The sequence below is a fragment of the Eriocheir sinensis genome, unplaced genomic scaffold, assembly GCF_024679095.1.
Source record: "Eriocheir sinensis breed Jianghai 21 unplaced genomic scaffold, ASM2467909v1 Scaffold334, whole genome shotgun sequence".
Classification (NCBI taxonomy): domain Eukaryota; kingdom Metazoa; phylum Arthropoda; class Malacostraca; order Decapoda; family Varunidae; genus Eriocheir; species Eriocheir sinensis.
Window position 1 is genome coordinate 395,001 of NW_026111648.1, and position 6,803 is coordinate 401,803.

Genomic DNA, 6,803 nt, shown 5'->3' on the forward strand with positions numbered 1-6,803 from the left:
TAACGTAATAAATGGCGAATCAATAAGTAAATGAGTAATTAAAGTATAAACATGTGGTGTATATGTTTGTCTACATTTGAAGAAGAACGAGAAGAACAAGAAGAACAAGTAGATGATGAAAAGAAAAGAGGAAAAAGAAAATAAGAAAGGAAAGAAAAAGAAGAAAAGAACGGGAGGATTACACGGAGGAAGAAGAGGAAAGGGAGGAGTACACCAGAGGAGGAGGAGGAGGAGGTTTTTGTTAATTGTGGAATGGTGGATGTATTGTCCGCGGCAGCTGAGGCGAGACGACCAGGTGGTAGTGGTAGTAGTAGTAGTAGTAGTAGTAGTAGTAGTAGTAGTAGTAGTAGTATAGTAGCTGGAGAAGAAATAGGAGAAGGGGGAGAAGAAGAGGTAGGAGGAAGAGGAGAAGAGGCACTCCAGTAGTAGTAGTAGTAATAGTAGTAGTAGTAGTAGTAGTAGTAGTAGTAGTAGTAGTAGTGGCAATGGCAGCAACTGTAATTTTAGCAACAGAATACTTCTTATGTTCTTGTGTTCTTATGTAATAGTAACAGGTATCGTATAATAGCAGGACAGGGGCGGGGCGGGGCGGGGCGGGGCGGTGGTACAGCTGGGTATGTGCAGGCAAACACAAGTGCCCGCCCGCTGCCGCCCTGCCCGCGCCGTCATCAGACACGTGTTAGGGCGGCCCGCACTAACCCACCACCTTACAGGGAGTTACGGGGAGTTATTAGCAACCAAAAAGTGACCAAAGGCTCAACAACGTCGTCTGGAGGGAGGAGGTGCGGAAAACGTTTTCATAGCGCCGCTCCGTCACTCACACGCAAAGTATTAAGCCCCGTTCACACTGTGCCGACTTAGGCCACGACAACCCAGAGATTTTTAGACCCCCTTCACACTTTGCAGAATCAGCATCCGGCAATCGTTGCTAGACCTCTTTCCGGCCATGTGCAACCCTTTGACATCAATATTTCACACCCAAGACCTCACATACTGGGTTGTCGTGGCCCAGAGTCGGCACAGTGTGAACGGGCCTTTAGTGTTGAGAGATACATTACATCTATCTACAATAGTGACCAAAGGCTTAATTAAGAAAGTCGTCAGGAGGGAGGAAGAGCGGAAAACGTGTTCTTAGCGCCGCTTCGTCACTCACCGGACGGAGTATTAGGTTCATATTCTTAATTAAACGTCTCGGGGTCCTATTACGACTATTTCTCAAGGCCACAGAGAAGATTAACCGGGTTTTCATGGATGGCTTTCCCGTTCAAGGTGCTAAAGTCGTGTAAAACTATCACTAGCATCCCAAAATACTCAATGAAAATCCCAGCAACTTTCACGAAAACAGGTGATCAAACAGGTGATCTGAGGCGCCGAGACGAGTTTAAAAATACGGGCTTTATAAGACTCCGCGTGTGAGTGATGGAGCGGCGCTAAGAACAATTTTCCGCTCTGTCTCGCCTGACAACGTTGTAAAGCCTTTGGTCACTACTGTAGGTGCAATGTCTCTCCCTAACAATAGTACTTAGCGTGTGAGTGATTCAGGAGCGCTTAGAACATGCTTTCCGCCCCTCCTCTCTCCTGAATTCATAGTTAAGCCTTTGGTCATTCCTTCAGACGTAATATCTCTCCCCAACACTCAGGATCATAATCTTAAACAATTCAGCGCCCAAGCGCACACATTTGACAAGACTGTCGCAAGAGTTTCGGGCATATTCATGGGTAGTGTTATGAGTCTGGTGGTAGTTTGACCATTCTTCTGCACCATAAACGTAAAAAACTCGGTAGAATCCGATTTATCTCCTTTTCGGCTTTGGAAATAGTTGATGTGCGCGAAAACGTCTGAGGATACCGACCACAGTGATTGGGAGAGATTACGTCCAATAAGCTGCCCAGGTAAAGGCAATAATACATTACTGCCATTACTATCACTCAAAAATATTCCAAGGCGCTACACATTGTAACAGTCACGACCCGGCGGTTGTGGAGCGAGGGGCAGATGGAACCAGGCGGGGAGGGGGAATGGACACATGCCGCCAGACAGGGCGCGGTGGAGGTGTTGGGAAGGGTAATGAGTGGACTTGTAATGGCTGAAGATGACGATGATGATGATGGTGACACGATGTAACATTATAGCTTTGTGGGACGACACCAAGTGACCAAAGACACGATGTGGCTGGCACACACACACACACACACAGCTGGATGGGGGCAAGGCGGGGAACACGTGTCCGGCGCCGCCCCATAGCAAGCACGTGGACAAATGAGTGTTGTGTGGAGTTCCTCACGTCAGCGGTAATCAACAAGGGCTGGGTGGTGCTGCGGAGGGCGTCAACGCGGGGAACACTCCTTCAGGCTCGTCCAGAGGCTTGCAGGCGGAACACTGGCGTTCCAAACACTAGCTGTCACAACACCAGCGACGCACATTCAAACTAGAGACTGAACTTTGTGCGGCGGAGATTTCACGCGACAAAAACATTAATAAGCGCCGTTTTTCTAAGATTATATACAGTTCTTTTTCGTTCAATTCAGTTCACGGCCTTGACGGTAATTAGTGGCTCGTAGTGCCCGGCCCGGCATAGCCAGGCCTCGCAGCTCAGCGCGCGGCGGCCAGTGATGCAGAACACGGGCGGGCCAAGCAGGCAGGCAGCGGGGCAGCTGTCCCGCCGCGTCTTGAAGAACCAATTAGCACCACGACCTTACACAAGACCGCTAGCTGTCCGGGCCGCCGCTCAGCACGCTGCACTGCGTCTCCATGCACGACTTACATCACTGATTGGCGTTCTGCCTGCAGCCTGAGCCTATTAGGTGTCTTGAGGCGCATCTTTCATGCCATGCCCTGCAGACTGAGGCCACGTGTCTTTTGCCGCCTGTCACGCAGCGGTGTGTGGGGACGACAGCCTTTACAACGCCTCGGTGAAGGACGCCGTGCCTGACAACAGCCGCACGTGTGCGGGAGGCTGCCTGCCCGGAGACGGGTTGCCGGGGAGATGCAGCTTGCACCTGTCCTGCCCCGCCCTGCCCTGCGTGTTGGCGTGCACGTTAACGTCTGTTACACCGGCGTGCAGTGCCGTGCCTGGCGCGGCGCTGCCCCGCCGGCGTCATCGCATGTGCACGTGCACGCCGCCAAAAACAGCCCTGCTAACGGTACCCGCGGCGCGCCGCCCATCACGAGCAGCGGCGGGCGGGGCGAGGCGCTGCCCGCCGCCTGCCCGGCGTGTCTTGTTTGTCAGTGTCACCGGGCAAGGCGGCGGCGTGATGCTCGGCGAATCCCAAGCAGCGGCGGCGGCGGAGAGGACGAGGACGAGGAGGAGGAGAGCGGGGAAGACAGCAGTGCCGGCGAGGGGAATCAGGCAGGGCGGCGGCGGCGAGTGTGAGGTCCAAGAATAGCCCCGCAAGGAGGTGTGTCGCCGCCGTCAGTGTTTTCCCCCGCGTGTTATGCTGGCGCTGCCTTGCCCGGCCCATGAGAAGAGGAGGGAGGAGCGGACACAGGTTTTTTTTTCTCTAAATTATTTATTTATTGGGACCTCTGTCTCGTCAGGCTTTACTTATTTCGAGTTTTTGTTTGTCCGTTTGTGGTGTTTATGTATTAGCAGAATACGTAAAAAAGAACAGGCGCTATTTCTGTCGCGGTCTTTGTTTATACTTGCTCGTTTGTTTACCTTCATGTATGCATTACTTGGACTCCTCAGTGCAAAATATGCAAAAATGAACAGACATTATTTTTTTCCTATTATCTGTTATGCTTATTCATTTATTTACACATCTATATATTCTTACAACACAAATCCCAAACCTGAAACACTTACTATTTCTCGGCCACCTGTTTGTGTCGCATCCTTCATTGTTTATTGGTGGTGGTGGTGGTGGTGATGTAATAGTGATGGGGGTGGTGATGGTGTGGGCGTAATAGTAGTAGTGGTGGTGGTGGTGGTGGTGGTAGAAGTAGAAATAATAGTAGTAGTAGAAATAATAGTAGTAGTAGTAGTAGTAGTAGTAGTGGGGGTCATGGTGGGGGTAGGGGTGAGGTTGGAAGGTGGTAGTAGTAGTGGTGGTAGTAATGGGTGGTGGTGGTGGTGGTGGTGGTGGTGGTGGTGGTGGTCATCGCAGGGGCAGGTAATTGAGCGCCAGGTGGGTCGAGTATTAAATAACATCAAGTTGTGAACCAGAACTAGAAACAGGAGGAGGAGGAGGAGGAGGAGGAGGAGGAGGAGGAGGGAATGAGAAGAGAAGAAAAGAGAAGAGATGAGAAGAAATGTCACGTATAAGAAGAATGAAAAGACGGACATATAGAAGAAGAGATGATGAATTAAAGGAAGATGAAAGAAGATGAGAGAAAAGGAGAGAAGAAAAGGAAACAAAGGAGGAAAGATGATAAGAAGAGAAGAGGAGGGCAGAGAAGAAAAGGGAGAAAATGAAGGAAGAGGGGAGAGGGGAGGAATGGAGAAAATAAAGAGAGGACGAGAGAGAGAGAGAGAGAGAGAGAGAGAGAGAGAGAGAGAGAGAGAGAAGAATAGAGATAAAAAGGATAACAGTATATAGAAGAAAAAAAAGGAAGAAGAGGCGGAGGAGGAGGAGGAGGAGGAGGAGGAGGCAAATAAGTTACACATACACATTTTTTCTTCCTGATTAAAACACCTCCTCCTCCTCTCCTCCTCTCTCCTTCCTCCTTCCTTCTTCTTCTTCTTTCTTCCAAACTTTCCTTTTCTCCCTCCTCTCCTTTCCCTCCTCCTCCTCCTCCTTTCCTCCACACTTCACACTCCCTTTCTTCCCTTGCCATAGCTGTCTTCCTCCTCCTCCTCCTCCTCCTTCCTTCTTCCTTCCTTATCAATACTAAGACAGTTGCCAACGACGTTATCTCTCTCGACGGAACCTCCTCCTCCTCCTCCTCCTCCTCCTCTTCCTCCATATTTTGAAGGTGTCCAATATTTGATAGTGAGAGTCCTTTGTTTGTCCTCCTCCTCCTCCTCTTCTTCTTCTACTTTTAAAGTCTTCCTCCTTCTTCCTCGTCTTCCTATCTTTTATTTACTTTCTCCTTCTCCTCCTCCTTCCTCCCTTCTTCTTCCGATACGTCATCTTCCTCCTTGCTCTTCCTCTTATTTTCCTCCTCCTCCTCCTCCTCCTCCCTCACTTTTGGTTATCTTGGTTATTCCTGTTTCAATTACACCTCTCCTCCTCCTCCTCCTCCTCCTCCTCCTCCTCTTCCTCCCTTGGTCGATGAGGAAGGTAAACGACACCAGACGCCTCTCTCTCTCTCTCGATGTTATGTCAGTACCTGTTGATTCAAAGCGGAAGGAAAGAGAGGAGGAGGAGGAGGAAGAGGAGGAGGAGAAAGGTGATAATAATAGCAGAAATAGTTGTAGTAGTAGTAGTAGTAGTAATAGTAATAGTAGTAGTAATAATAATAATAATAATAATAATAATAATAATAATAATAATAATAATAATAATAACAACACGTGACACCCACCTCCTCCTCCTCCTCCTCCTCCTTTTCCTCTTTTCTTTTTCCTCTTCTTCCCTCCTTTATTTCTACCTCCTCCTCCTCTTCTTCTTCACTCTTTCTCCTCTTCCATCCCTCTTCTTTCCCTCTCTCTCCTTCTCCTTATCTTCTTCCTTTTCCTTCCTCCTTCCTTCTTCGTCTTCTCCTATTTCTTGCTCCTCCTCCTCTTCGTCTTCCTCTTACCATTCTTTCTCCTCCTCCTCTTCTTATCATTCTTCCTCCTCCTCCCCCTCCTTGCAATCAACGTCCCCTCCTCCTCCTCCTGTTCCTCTCCCTTCCTTACTATCACCCTCCTCCTTCTCCTCCTCCTCTAAGGATGTTCTCAGTTATATCAGACCGGGACTGATTCAACCTTATTCACGAGAGAGAGAGAGAGAGAGAGAGAGAGAGAGAGAGAGAGAGAGAGAGAGAGAGAGAGAGAAGGATAAACACTTCCTGTCTCGTGTGTAGTAGTACTAGTCTCTCTCTCTCTCTCTCTCTCTCTCTCTCTCTCTCTCTCTCCTATAATTCCACATTTAATCCTACTTCCTCTCTCTCTCTCTCTCTCTCTCTCTCTCTCTCTCTCTCTCTCTCTCATCTCTATATTTCCACTTTTATCCTCAGCTCCGTATCTCTTCCTAACCCCCCCCACACCTCTCTCTCTCATCTTCTATATTTCCACTTTTATCCTCAGCTCCGTATCTCTTCCTAACCCCCCCCCCCCCACCCCACTCACTCGCTCCTTACCTGTCCGGGAGTGCCAAGGGTAAGGTGTGTGTGTGGGTGGTGGTGACGAAACACGCACACACAACACACGTACACACAGGTACACACAGCGGGCAGGTACACACACGCCCACTCTACCGTTCACTCTCACTGTCTCGCGCCCGTAGGAGAGAGTCACGCTGGTCCATAGAAGAGTGAGAGAGGCGCGCGCTGTACCTCCTCCCGCGGCCGCTGCTGTAAACAAACTGAGCAACCTGGCGGCTGGCGCGGCGGCCGGGGACGGGGAGGTGGCAGGGTAGGATCGCTATGCTCAGACGCTCCACCTATCACGTCACCTAATTTCAAAGGCCAAAAATGAGAGGAATCGGGTTATACTGACTATTTTTCTTAGGTTGGCGGTACAAAAGAGGGATATATCTACCACCAGGTCATATAATTACCCATGAAAATCCCCAAAACTCCTACGAAAACCTAGTCAAATGGGAGTGTGAGAGGTGAGGTGTCGGTATTCTCTTACGTCAACTAATTTCAAAGGCCAAAAGGAGAGGAATCAATATAATGAAAATTTTTCTAAGGCTGACCGTACAGAAGAGGGCTC

The 6,803-nt window shown here is 49.4% G+C and overlaps 1 long non-coding RNA gene across 1 annotated transcript in view; it reads right to left on the minus strand.

The window, feature by feature from the left end:
* Nucleotides 1-6,433, minus strand: part of LOC126991770 (uncharacterized) — a 44,088-nt gene extending 37,655 nt beyond the window's left edge. The window contains exon 1 of the long non-coding RNA XR_007745837.1: nt 6,227-6,433. This is a non-coding gene — a long non-coding RNA (uncharacterized LOC126991770). The remainder of the gene's footprint in view (nt 1-6,226) is intronic.
* Between the last annotated feature and the right edge of the window lie 370 nt (nt 6,434-6,803).